This window comes from Phocoena sinus, chromosome 5, assembly GCF_008692025.1.
Source record: "Phocoena sinus isolate mPhoSin1 chromosome 5, mPhoSin1.pri, whole genome shotgun sequence".
NCBI lineage: Eukaryota > Metazoa > Chordata > Mammalia > Artiodactyla > Phocoenidae > Phocoena > Phocoena sinus.
In genome coordinates, this window is record NC_045767.1 from 93,631,214 (window position 1) to 93,655,251 (window position 24,038).

Below are 24,038 nucleotides of genomic sequence, written 5' to 3' on the forward strand. Positions count from 1 at the left end.
AAGAGGGACAAAAACAACCTGGACTCATAAAAATGAGATGACAGGCGTGGGTATAATGGCCTGGAAACACTAATTCACCCAATATCAACATGTGCTGTGCACCTTGGGCATCAGAGATGAAGGAGGCATAATCCCTTTCCTGACACACCTAGTCTAGGAGGGGAGATTTTTGTTAAATGGCACCAATAGCTCTATTCAAGGTAAAATGTGGTAAGAGCTAGAGAAGATGATTGAATGATGTATTTTTGAACATTCAGAGGAGGGAGAAGTTGCTTTTGGTTAAGGATCCGAGAAGTTTCATTGAGAAAGGAATACGTTTTGCAGGTTCTGGGAGGTTGGCTAGAATTTCCTTAGTAGAGATTGGTGTTGAGGAAGGAATCTCCACCCAGACGACGGAAAATGTAAGTAAAGTGCCAAAGGGGGAAACCAAGGAGTGCTTGCAAAATGGTAATTATTGGACTCATTGACAGCCGAATAAGTATGGATGGAATCAGGCAAAGTTAAGTGCCGTTCGTTTGGGAAAAAAAACAATTTTTAAGGGAAAAATACAGTAACTTTCCATTTACCCAGGAAAAAGAAGATCATTCTGGAGAGATCTGGGGCTTTGCTCCATCCTCCTTTAGACATATAGGCAAAAAGCACTTTTAAGTAGCTTTCTTTTTCTTGGTGCTCTGAATGGCAATAAAGTCTTTGCCTCCAGAGAATAGATGTGCCCACTTTCCTTCATCCTCTAGGAGACAGCAAAACCTTGTCCTCTGATTAAAGGGGTTTAGCCTGCGTTCTCTTGGCCATGCAGGATGGTGAGGAAAAGGCCTGGGCTTTGGAGTCAGGCCACTGCTTTGATTCTTCATTCTGCCCCTTCTACACTGTTGACCTTGGCAAGTTACATAAAACTGAGCTTCGTTTTCTCTCCTATCAAAGAGGACTAGTAATAGCTACCTTGAGGTATTATTGTAAAAATTAGAAATAAATTATGTGAATCCTGAGGCATGTGTAAAACTAATACTGGGCACAAAATAAATGGTGACTGTGGCCATTACTGATAAGCTACGCTCAGCTCTTTCTGGTCTACCACTGAGAAATGGCAGCCAGTAGCCTGCGAGAACCTCCCAGGACCCTGCTATCTTATTGCCTTTGGCCAATAAAACCACACTTTGGACACCTCCCAAAGGTGCTGATTCCAAGAACTTTAAAAATAAATTTTCTCTCCCATCTTATCTTCTGGTTCCTAGGCAGGAGCACTAATGCCTGCGGAATAAGAATACGCTGACATCCGGCTTGGAGAACAGTTTCATGAATACCTACTGGGAGAAAGTTGTGCTTAAAAGCAAATAAGATGCAAAGCAGAGAAAAATTTTCCTCTTGCTGGAATCTACATATGAAAGTATAAAATAAAACTGTGTGACTTGAGGCAAATGAAAAAGATCCTAGAAAATGAACTGTGGTGGTGTTTGGAGGCTAGAATCTTTTCTTAAAGCACACTGTTGTAGGTTTTTAAAAAATAAGAGGAGACGAATTGGCTTCAGTCAATAGTTAAAGTGAGACGGCCAAAAAAGTGAACAGCAGCTACATTTAATTTCTCTGTTTTTATTTTGAGAGCCAAAGATGCTAATACTTCAAGACCAATGAAGCTGCCAATTAGCTAGTGGAAAATTTTATTTTTGAAAATAAGTTTACCAATGAGGATAAGGTGATTTTTTTTTAAACTTTAAGCACCAAACAGGATTGAACTCCTTTTGAAAAATATGTAGACATTAAATACCATGTTGTCTAAATTTCAGTAGCAGTAAATCATCAAAGCAAGTCATTTACATTTCAAAAATTCCAATTGGTTTTACCCTAGCAACTTTTCTTGTTTTTATCTCTTGAAGTTACACTTCTGTAGCACCTTGGGTTGTTCCTAAAGCAACGTATGGCAATGTTGATGTCATTTAAATATTTAAAATATTTATGTGTATTCAAGATTCATATAACACAATCTTAGGACAAAAACCTAGTTAGTAGAATAGATGTCTTGATGCTATGAGTAAGATTCATGAGATGTCCTTTTTGAAAGGCCTAAAATTCTGATATAATGGAAAGACCAGAAATGCCAAATCAATGAGCAATTAAAAAAAGAAGTAATTTTGGTTTTGTTGATTTTTGTATCATTACGAAGAAATCACTGTTGGTTTCTTTAATGAATTCTCTTGGTCAGAGAAGCGGCTCTTTACGATAAATAAGTCAGAGGTTTGTAAGCAGTGGAATAACATGATGCTTTTAGACATTAAGACAGATTTCTGTAAACCATTTGTTCAGTTTGTATGCCGGTTTATGACAGTATCACCTGTCTCTGTTTCCAGTTCTGCTTTCTCCTTATGTATTACATATGATCAGATTCAGATACCTCAATTCAGCCTTAAAACCCTCCACCTACGGCCCCCTAGGCATGCAGCTGTTTTCATCCCGTCTACTCTGCCCAATCTTTCTTCCTTTTTCTCTCTCATCTCCTGCACTATCTCAGTGGCTCTTTCTCCCCACCTGGTCACCGTGCAGGCTCTCAGATGAGGAAGCAATTCTTCTTAAAATACAAGCTGCAAACCAACGACAGAAATTACACTGAGTTCTGTCCCTAAATTGGTGATGTTTCCCCTTCCTCACACCTCCCCCAACTCCTTATTTATCTTCATCTATATCTTCAGACACTTAGGCATATTTTTTCCGGAAAGAAAAAAAAAAAGTTTATAGCTTCCATCATAACATTTTGGATTATGTCCCAGAAAAGATTACAATCCTCAGTTCTTATGCTTCTTGGCCATCATCAATTCAGACACTCAGTTCCCTTGACGGAAAATAATGTTCACACTTCGCAGGCCCAGGTTAGGCTGAGAATGCTGGCTGGCTCTGCCCTGAACGCCCTTGCCCATGCCACCTCTCCACTTTCCCGGTGACAAGGACATACCGGTATTTGAATGCACTCCAGTTCAACCCATGCTCTTAAGGACCTGTCACTTCTGGAGTTTTACCTTTCAGGGATCTGGGCCGTCAGTCCTCATTGTCACCTAGATCGCATGTCTTTTTCCCAGAGTCAAATGCCCTTCACATACCGAGCACACTTCACCTTCTTCCGGAAGGTTGCTGCCGCTGATGGGAGGCGGCAGCTGTTTGCAGTTCACATCATCCCCGTTCAGAGCTTTGGGGTTGCAAAGGGAAAACCCTTTCGCCAGCACAAACGACTACAATCACTTTTAAGCCAGTGAGATTTCATTCTTTGAACTGTGCTTGACCTGTACTTTTTACAAGTGAATTTACAGAGTGGATTTTCTGCCCTGAAATTTTGCTTGGTGACCAAAATTGAAATGAATACCCAGAGTTGAAGATTTTACCGTAATTCTCTGACATAAACATCATTCTCCTCTATACAAAGTTAATCGTGATTATAAGAGCAGCCTAATTAATAAGAGCTAACATTGAATAAGCACTTACTTTATGCCAGGCATTGTTCTAAGTGCGTCATTGAGCCATAGACACACTTATGGGAGAAAATATCTTTCATTTTTTAAAAGACTGACTATAATTTCTGTTTTTTGTTTGTTTGTTTGTTTTGTTTTTGTTTTGTTTTTGCGGTACGCTGGCCTCTCACTGTTGTGGCCTCTCCCGCTGCGGAGCACAGGCTCCGGATGCGCAGGCTCAGCGGCCATGGCTCACGGGCCCAGCCGCTCCGCGGCACGTGGGATCTTCCCGGACCGGGGCACGAACCCGTGTTCCCTGCATCGGCAGTCAGACTCTCAACCACTGCGCCACCAGGGAAGCCCTATAATTTCTGTTTTGAGACCTCATTCAGCAAGGAGACAGAAACAATATCAGCCAGTCCGTTTCCTCCAGCTCCTAGGGTTGCTGCTGAGTTGTAAGGTGCTTAGGCAGGGTCCAGGTGTGTGTGTGTCTGCGTGTGTGTGTGTATGTGTGTGTGTCTGTGCATGCACCCATGTGTGTGTTGCAGGGAAGTCGAGTAAAGTTGCACCTTTGGTCTCCATGTCACCACCTCCGCATGCTGGTATCTGACATGTCTGATCACATCCAAGCTGGGATGCTGGTGTCTGCAGCCGCCTCAGATCCATATAGCATCTATGCCCTCTTGGCTTTACCAGAAACATTCTGCCTCTCCTGGATCACTCTGGATTGGGAGGATTGCTGAAAGCGTGAGCCTGTCTCCCACCTAGGTGCACCACATAGATGTTTCGGTGACTCCTACTCTATGATGAGGTTTTCACTAAACGACCTGGACTTCTCTCCACATCCTTACCTATAGGTCCACCTCTTTTCTTTTAAATGCTGCATGATATGCTTCACAATTAATTGAACCATTTTCTATATGAATATTTGGGCTGCTCCCAATCTCCAGGATGCACTTCTAATCTTTCAACCAAGACCTTCCAAAGAGGATGCTGTCAATCCTCGTCTCCTGGATGACTTGAAGCTGCTGACCTAAGTGACTGTTACTTAATCAGTAACCCCCCTCACCCCATAACACTGAAAATGACCTTTGTCTCCTATGTTTCCATGAGGACAAATACTTGCTGACTACCTTCACTGTCAAGAGCTATCCCTTCAAGTCTTACTCTGCTAGTTCTGTAGTGGTTCTGTTCTTCCTTTTTGCTTCTGTTTAGACCTATACAGTTTTGATGCTGGATCCCAAATCTGACCCACAAAGCCATGCACGCTGCCGTTGAGTGCTGTACTAACATGCATTTGCAGCGACGCAAATAGTGACTGAACATTTGCCTAACTAGTCCTCCTCTCTCTTTTCCTTGGGTCCTGACCTTTGCAAGATTCTAAGTAACTTTATGGGTAATAACCAGGTTGCATAAAGGCCTTTCCTTGGGACCCTGGTCCTGGGGCTAAAAGAACAGCAGGAAACACAGACGTGCCCTTGTCAATATGAATCAGCTGCTAGCAGCAAAAGATGCCTTAAATAAGGAGAGGAAGGAAGGTGTCAACACAGAGGACTTGCAGGCTCAGTGGGCTATTTACGAGAAAGGTCTGTGACAGAGGGGTAACTAACTCTGAGAAGCTGAAAGAAATTATAGGGTTTTCCCCTTTCACGTTACAATCATCACTTCATGAAATAAATTATTTCCCAGGTTTGAAGCAGTCTTAAATGCATTTCCTTACTTTCAATTTCCATTTTAACATTTCATTCAGTAGGATGGTTATTCACTTGTTTTTCACATCTTTCTGTGAGCAGTTCAAAAAAATCAAAATATTTATCAAAGTGAGTACTACATTAGAAGTTATAAAAAGTTCACACTAAACCCAAATACCCACTTGAGAAGGAAGCGCACCATATGTTCTTCCTAATATTTTCTCTCTGAAGCAAATAATCTGTGTTTCAAGTGTATTCTCTCTCTCTCTCTCTCTCTCTCTCTCTCACTCATTTATTTATTTATTTGGCTGTGCCAGGTCTTAGCTGTGACATGCAGGATCTTCAGTTGCGGCATGGAGGCTCTTAGTTGTGGTGCACGGGATCTAGTTCCCTGACCAGGGATTGAACCGGGGCCCCCTGCATTGGGACGGCAGAGTCTTAACTGCTGAACCACCAGGGAAGTCCTTCAAGTGTATTTTTTCTTGATTGTGTTTATATTGGCCATTAAATAGTCCCTAGAACTGATTTTCAATATTCAACAGATGTTGACATTGTTTTTCTAAGGTGTCAACTACCAAAAGAAGAGCACAGATGAACCAGGGAATTTATTGTATAGCTGTGGCAAGAGCTTGTTGTTGTTATTTAGCAAAGGCTCTTATGTTTCAAATAGTTATATTTTTCACAATAAAACATTATTTATTTGGAATAATAGAAAGAAGGCCAAACGATTGGTAAGAAGTAATGGTTGACTATTTCTAAGTGAAATTTAGTTTCATATTCTAAAGTATAAAATGGTAGACTATTTCTAAATGAAATTTAATAAAGTACAACATATATTATAAAACTTACTACCGTAATATAGAAAAGAAGCTAAATTTGTGAAAAGAATTTCAAAATCTGAATCACGTATATGATTTCTATAGTTTCTTTCAAGGTATAATTAATTAAATGCGTTAGACTAATTGAAATTATATAATTCAAAGGATAACCGCTGAAGCTGGAATTTAGAGCATATGGAAGTCATCCTAAATTTCTTAAGCTTTTTATTTGAAAAAGATACTCATTCTCACAGTTTCTCCTTAGTAATAAGACCTGACAATTATAGTGGAAAAACAAACTTCTAAATGTGTATACAGTATGAATCAGGTCATTCTGAATTATGCCAGGTCCTCAATTAGACTAGTCTAATTTGATTTTAAATATTTTTAGGTTATCATATTTAACTCAAGCTTAACTTTGGGTTTGTAGGTTGAAATATTTATGTGAGATGTGGGGGAAAATGATTTGGCCGACGATTGCATACAATGCCCGTGTTGGCTGCCTAAGGGGCCAGCCCTGTCTCCAGCCTTTTTATTTTTTTGGCTGTGTTGGGTCTTCGTTGCTGCGCGCGGGCTTTCTCTAGTTGCGGTGAGTGGGGGCTACTCTTCGTTGCGGCGCGTGGGCTTCTCATTGCGGTGGCTTTTCTTGTTGTGGAGCACGGGCTCTACAGCGCAGGCTCAGCAGTTGTGGCGCACGGGCTTAGTTGCTCCGCGGCATGTGGGATCTTCCCGGACCAGGGCTCGAACCCGTGTCCCCTTCATTGGCAGGCGGATTCTTAACCACTGCGCCACCGGGGAAGCCCTTCAGCCCTCCTTTCGACTCATGACCCCTCTCCCATCACCACCTGGTTGCACCTTCCACGCACCCCTGTCTGGTATGTCTCTGTGTAGGTGAGCGCTGTGGTCCCCACGCTGCCAGGGACTTGTTCCCGTGTCCCTGGTCTTTTCCTCCCACCACCTGCTCCAGCATCAGAGAAGACTTGGGGAGGGGAAGGGCAAAAATGTGCCTCTTTCCAAGTGTAAATCTTATGGTACGTAAATTATATCACAATAAAGATGTTTAAAAAAAGAATCATGGGGCTTCCCTGGTGGCGCAGTGGTTGAGAGTCCGCCTGCCGATGCAGGGGACACTGGTTCGTGTCCCGGTCCGGGAAGATCCCACATGCCGCGGACCTGCTGGGCCCATGCGCCATGGCCACTGAGCCTGCGCGTCCGGAGCCTGTGCTCCGCAATGGGAGAGGCCACAACAGTGAGAGGCCCGCATACCGCAAAAATAAATAAATAAATAAATAAATAAATAAATAAAAAAGAATCATGGGGCTTCACTGCCACAACAGTGAGAGGCCCGCGTACTGCAAAAAAAAAAAAAAAAAAAAGTATTTTTCCAGAATCTGCGGTACAGTGGAAGCCCAGGGACTTCCCATGGTAGTGATGGATTTCACTGGTATAATACAGGCTGTGCAGGAGCTAAAAGTTGGATCCAAAGTACTTTTAAAACATTTTTTTAAATTAAAGTATAGTTGATTTACAATGTTGTGTTAGTTTTTGGTGTACAACAAAGTGATTCTGTTTTGTATAGGTTATACGTTACGACAAGATATTGAATGTAGTTCCCTGTGCTATAGTGTAGGACCTTCTTGTTTATCTATTTTATTATATACAGTAGTTTGTATCTGCTAATCCCAAACTCCTAATTTATCCCTCCCCACCCTCCCATTCGGTAACCATAAGTTTATTTTCTATGGCCAAAGTGTGTTTTGAATCACCAGTTTAAAGTGATGTTTCATGCAGGAGTGGAGGGATCTGGTCCACCCTTGTGAGATTTCACCTGACCCTGAGCATTTAGAAAACAAGATAAAGCAGCAGCGGGAGAGGAGGTCTTATCTATTCTGCCTACCGAGCTCCTGGCTGTGTCCTCAGCTGATACTTCTTAATTCCTCAACATGGTGGCAGCGGCAATATGTTTGCTAAGCTGTAAGGACTGACCACATTGTTTAAAGCTTAAGTTCTGACCATCACCTGCTTCCACCTAAAACTAGACTCCTACAGGACATTAGGACACAGGACAGGCAACATTAGCCTCCCTGCTTCTTACATCTAATAACAATGTGTGTGGGTACCTCTCTGGCTGTGTGGCAGGTACATATATATATTTGTACATGCTTGTGATACCATAGTGAAAACAAAATACAATTTTTTTTTCTTTTTTTGTGGTACGCGGGCCTCTCACTGTTGTGGCCTCTCCCGCTGCGGAGCACAGGCTCCGGACGCGCAGGCTCAGCAGCCATGGCTCACGGGCCCAAGCCGCTCCGCGGGCATGTGGGATCTTCCCGGACCGCGGCACGAACCCGTGTCCTCTGCATCGGCAGGCGGACTCTCAACCACTGCGCCACCAGGGAAGCTCCAAAATACAATTTTTTTTTTTTTTTTTTTTTTTGCGGAACGGGGGCCTCTCACTGTTGCGGAGCACAGTGGCCTCTCCCGTTGCGGAGCACAGGCTCCGGACGCGCAGGCCCAGCGGCCATGGCTCACGGGCCCAGCCGCTCCGCGGCACGTGGGATCCTCCCGGACCAGGGCACGAACCCGCGTCCCCTGCACCGGCAGGTGGACTCTCAACCACTGTGCCACCAGGGAAGCCCCCAAAATACAATTTTAAGGGAGATAATACCTTGGGGAGGGGGAGCCTGTCCATGAAGATATCTGTAAAGAGGCCTATTTAGTTGTTGCTGTAGCCCCTAATGGCTTCTGCATTCTGCCGGGATATTACAAAGAACACAGCCAAGTAAAGGCAAATAATATTAACTCTGTGGGAACTGAGGCTTCTACTTCCTACCTAATTAGGCATTCTCTTTTCTGTGTCTATCTGTGTATCGCCTTAAATATAGAACCTGAAATTTTAACAGGCATTTTGCTTGAGAAGTAATAAAGCCAATCTCAAACCTTACTGTTATTTTGATCGCTGGAGATGACATGTGAAAGCAATTAAGAAAGGTACTCTCTAGGAAAAAAGAAAATCTTACCTCCCTTGAAAGAGGCTGGAAAAGCCTTTGAAGAAAGATGAAGCTGAAAATAGCACATAGCTTCCTTAAGAATATTAAATGGGCACCCCTATCTTATCCTAATGCAAAACAAATGCAAATGTACATATTGCCTAAGACCCCGAAGTTTGCAAAGCTGAATCCAAAATCTCCTGAAAGATCACAGTCATAACCACTGAATACACCTGTCTCTCATCTAGAGAAGATGCTCCTGGAAACAAAAGAACTGGGAAGGGAGGTTTCAACAGCATTAGCGTTCAGCAACAACCTGAAATTCTCTGGTTGATTTATACTGAAAAAGGACACACTCTCCGTGGATGGTTATTTTCCTTGTACTGTGAGGTGCTTTTTAAAAAAAAAAAAAAAAGTGAACTTTTTACCTTGCTTCTTCATTCGTGCTTCATTTGATCAATTACTAACTATATAGCCGCTGAAAAGCGAGCGCGGGCTTCTTGAAGTGGCTCTTATTCTTTTGGTTCCCTCTTCATTTCAAGATGGGCGGGGAGGTGGAGTTAAGACACCTTTCTGACTGTGAACCGATAAAGCAGGGCCTGAGAGTGTGTGCGTCGGTCCCCTTAATACCACGAGGACCCGAGGACGCTGACTGCGGAGGGACTAGTGGAGCCCGACTCTCGCAGCCCGGAATCCGTTTTCAAACCTTAGGGAGCCAGCGCTGCCATTGAAATGCAAATCTCGTCCTGAGCGTCCGGGCCAATCCGGGAGGCTTCCTGTGGGATTACCTGGTGGCGAGCGCCGAGCGAGCGCGGATCCTCCGGCGCGGCCCCCGCGGCCGGGGAGGCCTAGTGGTCGGGTTCCCCCCGCACCCTCCGGGCCCTTCGCCCGGGTTCACCCCCAGCAGCCGCGCGCCCCGGGCCCGCCGCACCGCAGCCGCTGTAGCCAGGGCGCAGCGCGCTGGGCGCGGCCGAGCCGCCCATTGTTGAGCGCGGCCGAGCCCAGCCGACTATGCCCCGCGCCGCCTCCTCGCAGCGGCGGCGAGGTTTGAACTTGGCGTCGGCCCGGAGCCCCGCGCGGCCCCGGCGGGAGGCGGCGGCGGCCAGGCCAGCGGCGATGGTGAGTGCGGGGCTCGGGTCCAATTCCCCTGGCCCGGGGGGGAGGGAGGGCGGGGGCCCGGCCGTCTGTTTTCTAAAGGGTGTCTATTTCGGTCCCTGCGGCGACTCTGGAAAATCCTGCCTGTGAGGATGGGTCCCCGGGCGGGCTTTCTCTGCCAGCTGCCGGCCTGATGGGGGGGCGTAGGTGGCGCGCTCCGAGGGTCTCCTGACACTCGTGGGCCTTGGCCTTTTTCTTCTTTTTAAAAATTTTGTTAGGAAGGCAGAAAGTGCCACTCCAAGAGGAAAAGAATTGCAGGTTATTGACAGCGCGAAAACTTTTCAGAAGAAATGATCTGTGAAATATTTTAATTTTGATAAATTGCTTCCCACGAGGGCGCCTATTGAGCTTAGAACGACTTGCCTTTCTGAATGTTACTGGATTTGTTTCCGTAGGAAAGATCCCAAGTGTGCTTTTGAGGGGCATGCCTGCCCCTCCCCCCTTTCACTTGTTCCAGATCTTAAGGCGATTTCTTTTTAAAGTTGTGTTCTCCTGTCATGCAGCAAAACTTAAATCATGAAAATGAAATTATACCTGACACATGCTTTACCCTGAGTTCCCAGAGAGATTAAAAGTGCTTTGCTGAGGAGTGGGAGAGAGGTTATAAAATTTCAATACATCCAGCATCCGGTGGGAGTTAGGGTGGGGTGTGACCATCTCTTTCTCTCCGATGTATTTCGGCGTTACTTATTTATTTGTTTGTTTGTTTTAATCGTAGTATTGTGGTGCACTTCTGTGCACGGAGGCTTTTGAGAGGAAGGGAATGGGAGCCCACATGCGTATTATCTCCATGGAGAGATTGCTGTGAGACATCAGAGTGCAGCAGGAAATCTTAGCACAGGGGCTTCTAAAGATAGTTCTATGCGTCTCCTATTTCTAGCTAGTTAATATTTAAAGGCTAAATTATCGTTTCCAATTAAAAGCACATTGGTCAGACATATGGCTAAATCTTCCCTCAAATAATCTCACCAGAAGGTGGTTTACATTTTAATTAATTTTGATGGTTAATGTTTGTCTTTTAAAATCTTTTTTTCATTATAAAAATATTACATGATTGCTGCAGAAAAGGTGGAATATACAGAACTAAGAAGGAAGTAAACTGTTTATAACAATAACAATTACATTCTATTTGCTAAGGCCTAGTTTTTCATGGAAGCCTAGTCATTTGAAAACTTTGCAGCTGTGAACTTTTTAAAACTGCTAACAAACAAACAAACTTTTTAAAACTGCTAACAATAACAATTACATTCTATTTGCTAAGGCCTAGTTTTTCATGGAAGCCTAGTCATTTGAAAACTTTGCAGCTGTGAACTTTTTAAAACTGCTAACAAACCTGGTTAAATTAGGAATTGACAAGAAAATAAATTTGTACTTTAGAAAATGTTATAACCAACAGTAACTTATTCACATGGTTCATCGTTCAAATAAACAGAATTTATTGTGGCAATTTCTCTTGAATCAACTTCCCACATCTGCTCCAGACAAATGGTTTCTGTTTGTATAGCCTGTTTTGTAAATACATCTCTACCATGAAGGCAAAGTGCCCAGACACATACCCCTTTCCAGTGCTTGTAGCTAGGCTCATAGAGTTAATATTTTTATTGGTTTCTGCATCAGAACTTCCTCACCGTACGCTTGATAAAACCCTGGAGAAGGTTACCAAGGGACGTTGTAGAGAATTTACTTCCCTGGAGATTTTAAGAATAGGATAAGCATCCATCTGCCTAGGATGGCTTCAGTGCAGTACTGTTTGGATAAGGGAAGGCTAGGTCACCTCTCAGAACCCCCAAATTGAGGAATTCTAAACAAATTTCAGTCCTCGATAACCTGGGACCAAAGGAAATAAAGAAAACACCTGAGCCCAGGATGTGGTGAAGCCCTGTTTTGATTTTGATGTAAAACAAAGATTCTCCTTCGGTAAGAAAGATTTTAAATTGTCTTCAGGACTTGCCAGTCCTTTTCTATTGATGGATAGAAAATCAACAATGATTTATTTACTTTCTAAGAAGTTCTAGGTTGAGGATAGTGTAAGTTCTGTAACTTAAAGTAAATGAATGAATTGATTCATGGGAATTAAAAGTTCTGCCTCCCAAGGCCGGAAGGGGCGTGTGTGTGTGTGTGTGTGTGTGTGTGTGTGTGTGTGTGTGTGTATAATAAACCATGGAGCTAAGGTTGGTGTGCCTGGGAGCTTTCTCCACTTTGGACCCAAGCTTCTTTTCAGGCTCCTATCTTGTGTGTTCAGTCTGGTTACATTTTTACATCAACATCTTGCTTTCTCCTCAAAATTTATTCTTGGCTTTCCATTTCCAATGTAGTGCTTTCACCAAAACCAAGTATTCCTGTAACTTCTATTGGAGGCTGCCCCCCTGAGCTCCAGCTGTGCTGCTGTATTGCTGGTGATTTTCAGAAGGTCAGGATTTCATGGGTTGCTACTTCCTCCGCCCTCCTGTTTGACAGAAGTATCCTGTAATTCTAACCACTGTGTGACCTCAATTGCAGTGACACCTTCCTCCCTTTCCGTGGTCACTTGATGAGGAACACCCCCCCCCCCCCGCCCCCGCCCTCCCTGCAGGATCAGTGGGAAGGATTCACTTTCTAGGAAAGGTCATGTCAAAAAGAAAATGGGAAGTCAAGAGTCTCCTGGCTGGGCAGCTTTTCACTCCACCTCACACCCTTCAGCTTGTCCTATTTCTCCATGCATGCCAAGCATGTTTTCTTAGGCTATGGTAACGCCCAAGAAGGAAAAGGAGTATGAACAGTGGTCTTCATTTGTTCAACAAATGTGGGAGGTAGCCCAGCAACTGGAGATGGGTCCTCTGCCCTCAGGGAACATGTCGTATTAAAGGAGAAATCAAACAGGTTAATAAGCTAGTGCCATTCGCAGGGAGTAGAGTACAGGGGTTAAGAACTTGTGTTTGTTGTAAAGTTAAACATACATCGACCCTGTGACTCAACAGATCCACGCCTAGCTGTTTACCCAAGTTGATGAAAACAAATGTCCACTAAGAGACTTGGACAGAGTGGCCATAGCAACCTTATTCGTAATTGCCAGCAGCTGGGAAAAACCCTATGTCCACCAACAAGAAAATGGATAAACTGTGGTACAGCCATACTAATGGAATACTACTTGACAATCAAAAGGGATGAACTTGTGATACATACAACAGCCAGGACAAATCTCAACCATTATGTTAAACTGAAAGGAGCCAGACACAAAAAGGATACACAAACAGTTCTATTTATGAAGTACTAGAATAGGCAAAACTAATCTGTGACCGCAGAAGTTAGTGGTTGCTTGGGGTGGGTGGTGGGTTGGGGGAGAGTTTGACTAGAAAGAGGTAAGAAGAGACTTTCTGGAGCCATAGAAATGTTCTGTGTCTTTATTTGCATGATGGTTACACAGTAGCTAACTCCATGGAACTGAACACTTAAGACATGTATTTTATTGTATGAGAAGCATTAGCTCAATTAGAAGAAGAACTTAAGTCCTAGAGATAGACAAGGGTATACATCCCATCTCTGCTTGTAGGTTTACGTTACCTTGGGCAAGTTATTAAAGGCCTCTGAACCCGGAAACGTTGGAAAGGAATAAAACATCTCCTTCATATAGGGTGGTTGTAAGGATTGAGTTAGATAATGAAAGTATTTAGCTTAGTTAAGGACTCAATAAATGTCAGCTAATAATTCCATGTACTGTGATAAATATATGGTTTTGGTGTTAATGATAAAGTTATTTGCACTTTTTGCGAAAGCCATCTCATTTATTTAAGATTATGTAACATATTAACCGATATCCTTAGCATTGTATGTGTCTTCATTTTAATGGGTCCTTTTTCGAGGTTGTAGGGAATTTAAATTTAAAGTTCTTGCCTATCTGATCAAAATACCAGTGGGGCTTTGCTTTGCCAACAGAGGTAAACCTCAAAGAGAGGAAATACCCACTAGGCAAACCCCTCTTTATTTATTTATTTATTTTGGCTGCGTTGGGTCTTCGTTGCTGCGCGCGGGCTTTCTCTAGTTGCGGCGAGCGGGGCTACTCTTCGTTGCGGTGCACGGGCTTCTCATTGCGGTGGCTTCTCTTGTCGCGGAGCACGGGCTCTAGGCACACGGGCTTCAGTAGTTGTGGCGTGCGGGTTCTAGAGTGTAGGCTCAGTAGTTGCGGCGCACAGGCTTAGTTGCTCCCCGGCATGTGGGATCTTCCTGGACCAGGGATCGAACCCGTGTCCCCTTCATTGGCTGGTGGATTCTTAACCACTCACCACCAGGGAAGTCCCATAAATCCCTCTTTTTCTGAGGACTGATTTAGTGGTAGCAGTTGAAGCTGAACTCCCAGATTAGGCTCACAGCATTCACAGAATCCAGGTGAAAGGTTTACATATTATAACATCTTTCCAATGATGTAGGGGGAAAAGAAAAAACGATCTCTGTATAATGTGCTTTTTTTTTTTAAAGGGACACATTATATAACTGGAATTTTCAGTAAAATGCCTTGCACAGAGTGGTAAATATAATACTAGTTTACTTAATCTATTAAGCTTCAATTATTTAGGTTCAACAGAGTGTTTGGGAAAGATGATATAAACTTTGCCAACTCCAACAGAGGCATTTTGTTTTTAGGTTGTTTTAATTCATTCACTAAACATTTATCCAATGTTTACTGAGAACATGTTAGCCGCTGGGAATTCAATGATAAATAATAAGTCATTTTATACTCAAGGGTTCATAGCTGCCCTGATCGTGAATGTGAATGTGTGTCCATTTCTCTTGGACTTTTTTTCAGAGCAGAGGACTCTCTTAGGCTAGTTTTGTTGGGTTCTTTTTAAAGCCTCTTGCTTAAGGTGGAGGTTTAAAATCTTGGGGTTTTTTCTCCCCCATTGGTACTATTTTCTTAAACACCAGAATTTCTTCTTTTTATCCTTACTAAAAATAACAACAGGGCTTCCCTGGTGGCGCAGTGGTTGAGAGTCCGCCTGCCGATGCAGGGGACACGGGTTCGTGCCCCAGTCCAGGAAGATCCCACATGCCGCGGAGCGGCTGGGCCCGTGAGCCATGGTCGCTGAGCCTGCGCGTCCAGAGCCTGTGCTCCGCAACGGGAGAGGCCACAACAGTGAGAGGCCCGCGTACAGCAAAAAAAAAAAAAAAAAAAAAAAAATAACAACAAAATAGTCTCCTATAAAGGCAATGTAGTGTCGTGGAAAATGTCTTAGGCTGTGGAACCAGAACCACCTGGGCTTGAATCTGAGCTCTACTACCTACTAGTGATTTAGGGTAAGTTCTTAAATTCTTTAAGCCTGAGTTTCCTCATCTGCAAAATGGTGATAAAAGAAGTATTAATATAGCTCAGATTAGGCTGTTATAAGGATTAAATGACAAAATACATGTAAAAATAACTAGCCTGACACCTGGTGGGTATTAATATCTAATATCTATCGAGTACTTGCTAAGAGTAAAGCACTGTCTGAAACTCTTCTTGTATCTTCCTTGCACTCCAATGAGGTAGGCACTATTATTGCCCCCAATAATAGTTTGGGGGTTTGGAAGCCCCCAAACACAGAAGAGATTAAATAGCTTGCTGAGGGCATGGAGGTGCCAGGGTTGGAACCCCACAAGATCTTGCCTCTCAACTGAGGAGGTTCATAATAGATGTCAGTTACTTTTCCCTTTTAGGTAAAATTATTTTAAGATTTCATTATTGCAGGGAGAAAGTTACACCAATAAGTGGTGCTAGGGCGACCATTATGGGCTGTATGCAGGCGAACGCTGGTTATGGAGAATTGGTATGTTCTTAAATGGTCGATGGCTCTACTTTCAACTTTGTGGAGCGGGGCTTACAGCAGAGGCGCTCATAAACATGTCAGGGTCTTTGCCCAGCCCCTCAGCAGTCTTTCTGTGAATGGCCCTCTCTGGCCTGTGAACAGAAAATGTGGATTTGGCCTAGACTTTGTGGAGCCCGTGTAGGGATTGACATAGGTGTGATATTATCTTGGTCTCCACCAGAAGGCAGGGTGAGAAGTGTGCTCCAGAGCCCTGAAAGTAAGAGGAACAGTAGGTCCTTGTTGCTTATTTATTTTATGTATAGTAGTGTGTACCTGTTAGAATATATATGCGTACACACACACACACACACACACACACACACACACACACACACATATATACACATAACTGAATCACTTTGCTGTACACCTGAAACTAACACAGCATTGTAAATCAACTATACTTCAAAAAAATAAGAGGAACAGTAAACTGTTACCCTGGGATATTTTGTGTTCCCCATTTTCATGGCTTTTCCTCAACTGCCAGATTCTGGAGAACCCTGAGTTAGAACTTTAAATAAGAAGAAATCCCAAGTGGTAGATTGAGAACCCTACTGATTTAATGCAGACATACAAAGTCCCATTGGCCAATTAAAATAACATGTGGATGCCTCAGGGGGAAGCGTCGTTAAATATCTCTACAGACACGATTCCCTGTTTAGATATGAGCCTTTTCACTTAATCCCCACCCTGCCCCACCAGAGTACAGGTTTTTGTGCAAGATGCTCTGTATTAATGTTCTCAACATCCATGCCTCTCCTCTGCAGTGTAGCTTGACAGCCGGCATCTCAGGACCATTTCCTCAATCGCCCAGGTCTGTTTAAGACACGCCAGAAAGCCCCCCAGCAAGCAGAGTGGGTGCCGCTGGGGGCAGTGGGCTGAGGCCAGGGGGCATGAGGAGGAGCCCCTTTGCAAAGTGCTGCTTGTATTAGAAGGAATGTCACCATGTACCAGTTTTGTCCACCCAAGTGAGCCACGTTATCTCAGGGCAAAGTTCCTGGCAGACGAGACTTCTGGGGCTCCACTCTCTGAAGGGGAGAAAAGAAATCTGGAGGAAGAACCTACAGGGGTCTTGGCACTCTGGTTGTCTCTGACCCCTCGAGGCTGCTTGGCTCTATGCAAGCTCCACCTGTCTCTAGTCTGATCCACAGTAACTGTGCTCAGCTAAGGTTAGGAGAATTGCAGGACTGTCACTTGAAGTCCCACTCTGCCTGTTCACCATCGCCTCCAGCCTCTTTCCCTCAACTTGAAGCCCTTTGTATCAGTTCCCATGGTTACCTCTTCACCGCTAGCAGCTGGAATTCCACAGTGGGAGGAGGCTGCCTCCCCTCTGAGCCAGGTCTGTCTGGGACGGAGGCCCCCGATCCGCCACTGGTTCATGACATGGGGTCACAGTCCAGTACCTTCTCTTTGTCGTGGATTCTGTACCTTTCCCAGGCTTGGCATGCTGGCGTTCTAGTGGGAGGGGAGACCAGGGGTGATGCACGACTCACAGGGTATTTCCTGCCCTCGGCTGGCCTGCCCGCTGCCGCCTCCTGTGTGTTGGTGCCCAGGGGAGGGGGTAGGACCTGCTCTGTCCGATCAGATAAAGATGACCACTCACTTTCCCACCTGCTTTCGCTTTGGCTTTTGTGCCCAGTACCACCTGTTTATGCGTAGTTGACATTCACAAGACCAGGCTCTGGTCTGGAAGGAATTGGTATCCAAGGCCAGTTTTCCTCCAGCCTGGAGGACCAGGTGGGCACAGGAAACTGGGGGATCATGTGGGGACCTGAGGTTCAAGAGCAGAACGTGACTAGCTCAGAGTTTGTCTTGAAGCTGTCGCTTTAGATACCATCTGAGGCCCAAATTCGTTCTCATTTAGGGTTCCATTGGCCCCAGAGCTGAAACAGGAATTGTTAACCACGAGTGGAAACTAACCAGCCCTGGTGGTGAAGGTGAGGAGAAGTGGCTACCAATAGAAGCCACCAGAGATCATCGCTCCTGAGGAAGCCAGCACTGGAAGGATTGTTGTGCTTTTCCTGGGATCAGGCAGCTCTGTTTTCTAGAGTTTGTGCCGTCTACAGATATCTGAGCCCCTAGGTGATATGGCTGTTGTAGATCGTGGTTAAGGGCATGCTTTGGAGCCTTATAGTGTGTTGGGTCTGTGTTTTACCACTCTACTTGTGTTCTTGAGCGATTTATTTAAATGACCTGTGCCTCGGTTTCATTTTCTGCGAAAGATGGAGAACACTCCTTAGGATTATTATGAGGATTGAATTTGTTATGTAAAAATACTTGGTAAATTGTAAAGTCCAACACAGGTGTCAATTAGGAATATGTTTTAATGATGTTTTGAGACTGCCATGCTAAGCTAAAGATAGCTTTATGTCAGTCCCACTTTTGTGTTATGTATGTCACTGGGTCCACAATTCCCTGGAGAGGATAGGGTAGTGTTGGGGTGAGTGGGGACACACAGGATTTTAAAAAAGAAAAGAAAAAGCACTCTGGACTGTATTACACTAACCCTATAGTCATCAAAGGAAAGGAAAAATGGTGGGGATAAGTAGAAACTTAGCCAGTGGAACCATAGTTACAAACACCTTGAAAAGGTGTATTGTAAACCACAAACAATTACTTTTCCACAAATTGACTGCAATTTGGTACCTTGCCTTCCATTTAAAATGTGCTTCCAAAGAATATAAAGCAACAGCCAGGGGAAAGCTTGGGAGACAGAGTCCTTACTTTGGGTAATAGCAAAGGTTGGAAACATTTAGGTTTGAGATTTGGAGGCATTTAAATAGCATGGAATGTCTATTATCTACCCTAAAAAGCAGCAAGAATCTTGGATATTGTGGACACAAATGCAGTTGGCATGAGCTTAAAAAAAGTGCATGTGAGCTTCTTTCTAAGACCCAGTAATCCTCTTGGGCAAAGTAAGGATTAGGCCTCCCTCACAAACAAGGGGGTGAGTTCATTTTTGCTAAGATTCCTCAGCTGTTGCCAAATTTAGCCAGGGACCTATTTTCTCCCAATGAATGACCACGTCCATTTACATTTTTAACGTCTACCCCCTCTTCTCCAGGCAGGTCTAGGACAGGAGCAACTTATTTGCAAGTAGATGGAAGAGAGACCCTGTCTCCCACAGACCACATTGCCATCCCAGGGACCTTCCAGAGCCAGAGCCCCTCCACCCACTTCTGCCTGCGGGAGGGCAGGAGTCTCTCCCCAGAGCCTGACGTGGGAGGACTCCAGGGGCTAAAAAAAACTGGGCCCAAGCTCATCATGTTTTTAAAACAGCCATGCAGACACTTTCGCTGAGTGCCAACCCTACCCACTGCCTGAGGCTCCCTCTGGTGAGAGGAGGCCTCCAGAAGAATTCCTTAGGCCAATTCTGCCTTGATGTTCCAGGAACCATTTCTTTCACACTGGTTGCTGGGTCCTCTGTGCCAGTCTGTTCCTAAGGGGCCCAGGTAATGCCCCATATTTCCTGTTCCTATATGCAAAAACCTCCACTGTGGCGTTAAATATTTATATCCCTCGCCAAAGGCTTTGGACATTTGCTGTTGCCCTTTTTAAGGAATTAAAGAGCCGATCGTTATAGCAGCATCCTGTCACACCCCTTGGGTGACTTCCCATATTCACCTCTCTCATGTAGGTCACTTAGATCAAATGATCATAGCTCCTGTCTTGTAGTGATTATCACATGCCCGGCTTACTAGTCCCAATAGCCGTGTCACCAGGCACAACATACTCTGTCCCCTTTTTACAGAAGAGGCCCTGAGGCTCAGACAGAATAGTGGCAGAGCTCAGATTGGAACCCAAGTTGATCTGGCTCCAAATTCTTTGTGTGTCTCTCCAGCAAGGCTGGAAGTCAGAAATTGTCTTCTATTCTGCATAGATTCCAGCTTGGAATCTGCGTGTAGAAAGTGCTCATTACCTGTGGACGGAGATACTCGAGAAATCGTTTTCTCACTCAGGATTTGTCATTTATGCCCTTTCCCCCCCTTGGTTTGTAGACTGTTAACGGTAAAAGGAACCCTAAAGTACATCTGTACCAACCCAGTGCAGGCCTCCTGGCTGCCGCTCCAGTACTATTTCCCTCTATAATAGTACATGCATATATGGCCATTTTTGGTGTCTACTTAGCCATCCAAACTCCTTTTCCCTAATGTTTTGTGGAAACAATGGAGGAAGTATTACCAAATCTATTTTCCTGTGTTACTTCCACTGTGTCGATTTATTTTTTCTTTTCATAATTGAGATTTGATTGGTTGTTTTGAGGATGAGTACACAGACATTTCAATTTGCACACAATTCTTAATGAATGTACCAAAAATCTAAAAAATTGTGTAGTTGTGATTCTCTTCTGAACAGTTATTCCGGCGATTTTCCAGCTTAAAATTCGGAGGCAAATTTTCCTTAACAGGATATCAAGTACCAATATGTTTAAATTTTGATATGCTGTTATATCGTAAGTCGCACTAATTCATGATTTAATACCATATACACCACATACTTAAATTTTCAGTTGTTCGTAGCACATTTACAAAGTTACTAGGAAAACTGGATGACCGTGACCGAAGATGTACCAGAGTGCACAAAATTCTGACAAGGAGAGCCAAGATTAAGGAGTGGTTTGCTTTAGGAAACAATTCTACCAAAAACAACATGGGAAGAGACGTAATTTAAAGTGTTCAAGACATATTACATGCACTACTGACTCCAAATTAGTATGCTTTGTATTATAGGATATAAAAATTACCCCCGTCTATGGAATGTTAATCAAAGCCTCCCATGTTCAATATCCCACTATCTTCTGGCTGTACCGAAAAATAAACAGTCAGCAACTGATTTCACCTCCTTAAAAATGGGATGAGGTGGGATTCCCTCCTTCTTAAAAATGTTTCTAGAGCTACTAAAAAACTTGCATTTACAAAATAGTTGATTAAAACTTTCCTCTGGAGTATACAGGAAGGGAGACAGGGACCACTGATAAGACAGGGTGTATGATATTAATCAGACTCGGCTTCTTTCTCTGCTGCTTCATCGGGGAGGCTGGACTCTCCTTGTTCGTAGTTTCTCCGTTTTCTGCTGGTCCATCTTCTTTAGTCTCTTGTTTAGCCACTTTGGCCTGTTTTCCCTTTGCTCCCCTTTCCCCTTTTGTTTACACTTTTTGGTCTGAAGATTTATCCTTTCCTGACACCTTTTTTAGCTTGTTTCCACTTTCTCGGGAGCTGCTCTCCCCTTGGGCTCCTCCTTCGCTGACCCCTGGGTGGATCTGACCTTCCTCTTGGGCATCGTGGAGGCAGGGTGGGTATGTGCCAGGTGCACCGAGAGCCTTCACAAAGCTGGGCTGCCTGGCCACTGCCCAGGCTGCTGGGACCCCCACCATGTTGCTTCTTGTTCTCTTTCTTGCTCTTCTCATCTCTAGTAGATCCTCTCCAGCACGCCCTCCTAGAGGTCGTAACTGGTACTACACCGTGCTGTGTGGTCTGGGAGAGGGCGGTCTTAGGAATTTGGACTGGGAGATTTTCTTGTCTAAATAGGCTTGTCACCACTGCAAGCCTGATGCCTAATCCATTGTGTGGTCCCTGGTTGACCCTTAGCGATTGTTGATTGAGTGAATGGATGATTGGGCTGGGTGTAGCAGTGTGCTCTGAGTCTCAACATGAAGCGTGTCCTGTATCAACAGGAAGTTCCGGGTCAAGGTGCAGTCTGGGTGGCATGGGGGAGGAGCCCTCCAAAATCTGGTCTCATCATTTCTCTAGATCTAGGGACATTTGGGCTAGGGACAGAGAGGGGACCCATCTGAGCAGTAGCCATCAGTAACTTTTGACTTTCTTCTGAAGAAGCTTTCCCTTTAAAGAAGCTTTGGTATTGTTTGTCACCTGTGTCAGAGGATTTTTAGTATTGTAGACTCTAAAGGCAATATGATATGAAAGAGGGAGCATGAAAGTTAGAGTTAGGGACCCTGACTTCACGGAGCTTACAAGTCCTGAGCTCAAGCAAGTAACTATCCCTGTCTGAGGGCTGTCTCTACATCTGTTAAGTGGGGATAAATAATACCAGCTCTTCTTGCCCTTTAGCATTTATTATGAGGGCCAAATGGACTAATGCACAGAAGGTACTTTCAAGCTATAATGGATAATATTAAAGTATGGAACTGTTATGTTTCTTTGGACACTAGGGAGAGGAGAAGGTGGGAGGGAAGAAAGACAGAGGCCTCACTTTCTTAAGACGATTTCATCACCTTCTACTGATACTGGTTTCCCAGAAATCTTGCTTTCTCCTCCAGGTATTTTTCCACGGTTGTGAGGGATCCCAAAGTAAACCCTCCACCAGCATGATGTCTTTTCACTGCCCAGATTTACTCCCAGGGTAGATAGCTCCACTGCCATTTCCCGACAAAGGTTTTCCTTTAAAACTACGGAGAAATTAGACCCATTCTAGTAAGGAAAAAAAATAAGGCTAGTTTTGCTTTTTCTGATAGTTAAAATAATAAATGTTGATTGTAAACAATTTGCAAGGTCTAGAGAAAGAGAAGAAAGATATCACCCATAATCCTATCACCCAGTAGTAACATTCTGGTACTTTTGCTGGTCATTTGTCTTCATTAGTATCTTTTTGTCTCATATGAATGGAAAAAGGGTCATGTGGCAGAAATGCCAGGCAAGTGTGGAGAAAAAAGAAAAAAGTAAGCAAAGTCCCGGGACCCTCAGAGGCATTTCAGGAGGGGTGGCATGGTCTCCGGCCAGACTTCTTTCTACTTGTTTTCTTTCTTTTTGCTTTCTTTATCTATAAAATGAGGATCATTGCTGTCTCAAATGATAAGATTAATGAATAACTTCTTAAAGCACAGTATCTGATATGTACCCCGTGCCCAAGAAATGTAAGTTTCCTTTCTATTGGTAAGAAGTGAACACTGCCAGGCACTGTGCTAAGTGCGTCACACATATTAATTCATTCAAGCCTCACAACTCTCCTTTGATGCAGGCGTTAAGATTATCCTTACTTTATAGAGGAGGAAACTGAGACACGAGAGGTTGAGTGACCTGCCCGAAGTCGAACACCTACTAGGCGACAGAGCCAGAATAGGAACCCAAGCATCTGGGTGCGGAATCTACATTGTTTATTCAAAGTTACAGCCTGCTACTCGCTAGAGTTGATTTGAGATCAGACTCAGTGTTTACGACTAGGGCCAGATGCTCCAGTGGTAAAGATATCACCAGCTTAATATAAGCCCTTGCATGAGGGCCCTTGGTTTTCGGGGGTTTTTTTTTTTTTTTTTTTTTTGCGGCACGCGGGCCTCTCACTGTTTTGGCCTCTCCCGTTGCGGAGCACAGGCTCCGGACGCCCAGGCTCAGCGGCCATGGCTCACGGGCCCAGCCGCTCCGCGGCACGTGGGATCTTCCCAGACCGGGGCACGATCCTGTGTCCCCTGCATCAGCAGGCGGACTCTCAACCACTGCGCCACCAGGGAAGCCCAGGCCCTTGGTTTTCTTATGCACTTGCCCTGGCTAACTATGTCATAGGGCCCAGTGGGTGGAGGAACTGAAGTCAAAAGTAAATCCAGAGCAGATTAAATATTTAATAGGTAGGTTAAAAGATCTGGCTAATCATTTGGCTTTTTCCCCTACCCACCCTTTTCCAGTCTCTGTGCAAGGCTGGCATAGAGGTCACGGGCTTAAGATCTGGAGATAGTTAGGCTTATGCTTTCAGAAAGAGTCAGAAATATGCTGACTGTCAGTGGTATAAATTGTACACTTGATCCATTTGGGAGGTTTCAGGGGAAATCAAGTGAGAAAAGGCATCAGCAAGAGGAACAGGAGGTACAGACAGACACAGGCCCGAGACATACAGAGCACATCTATGCATGGCTGAAGGGTTAGGTATGGCCCCCCTGTAATAACCATGCTGCCAAACCAAGGTGGGTGAGCAGAAGGGTTTTTGAGGACAAGTAAAAGGCATGCCTATGATGGAACGCACTGGGTAGGATACAGGCCTGAGAGAGTGCAGTGTGAACAGCTTCCTAGATGGTAAGTCATCATTTAAAAAAAAGAAAGGAGAGTAATGAAGGGACAGTGACCCGAAAGGTTAAGTCTAAATACATAGGTACCAAAAGGCCAGCAATAGAAACAAGGAGCTTTTAAAGAAA

General features: G+C 44.3%; 1 protein-coding gene across 6 annotated transcripts in view; it reads left to right on the forward strand.

Moving 5' to 3' along the window:
• The window catches only part of SHROOM3 (shroom family member 3), a 311,495-nt gene that overhangs the window by 223,117 nt on the left and 64,340 nt on the right, over positions 1-24,038 (forward strand). The window contains exon 1 of one of the 6 annotated variants that reach the window (XM_032632344.1): positions 9,930-10,049. The exons of the other annotated variants lie outside the window; for them this stretch is intronic. The gene's annotated coding sequence lies outside the window, so the exon portion shown is untranslated. Of the gene's footprint in view, positions 1-9,929; positions 10,050-24,038 lie in introns of those variants that run through there. 6 annotated transcript variants of the gene reach the window in all.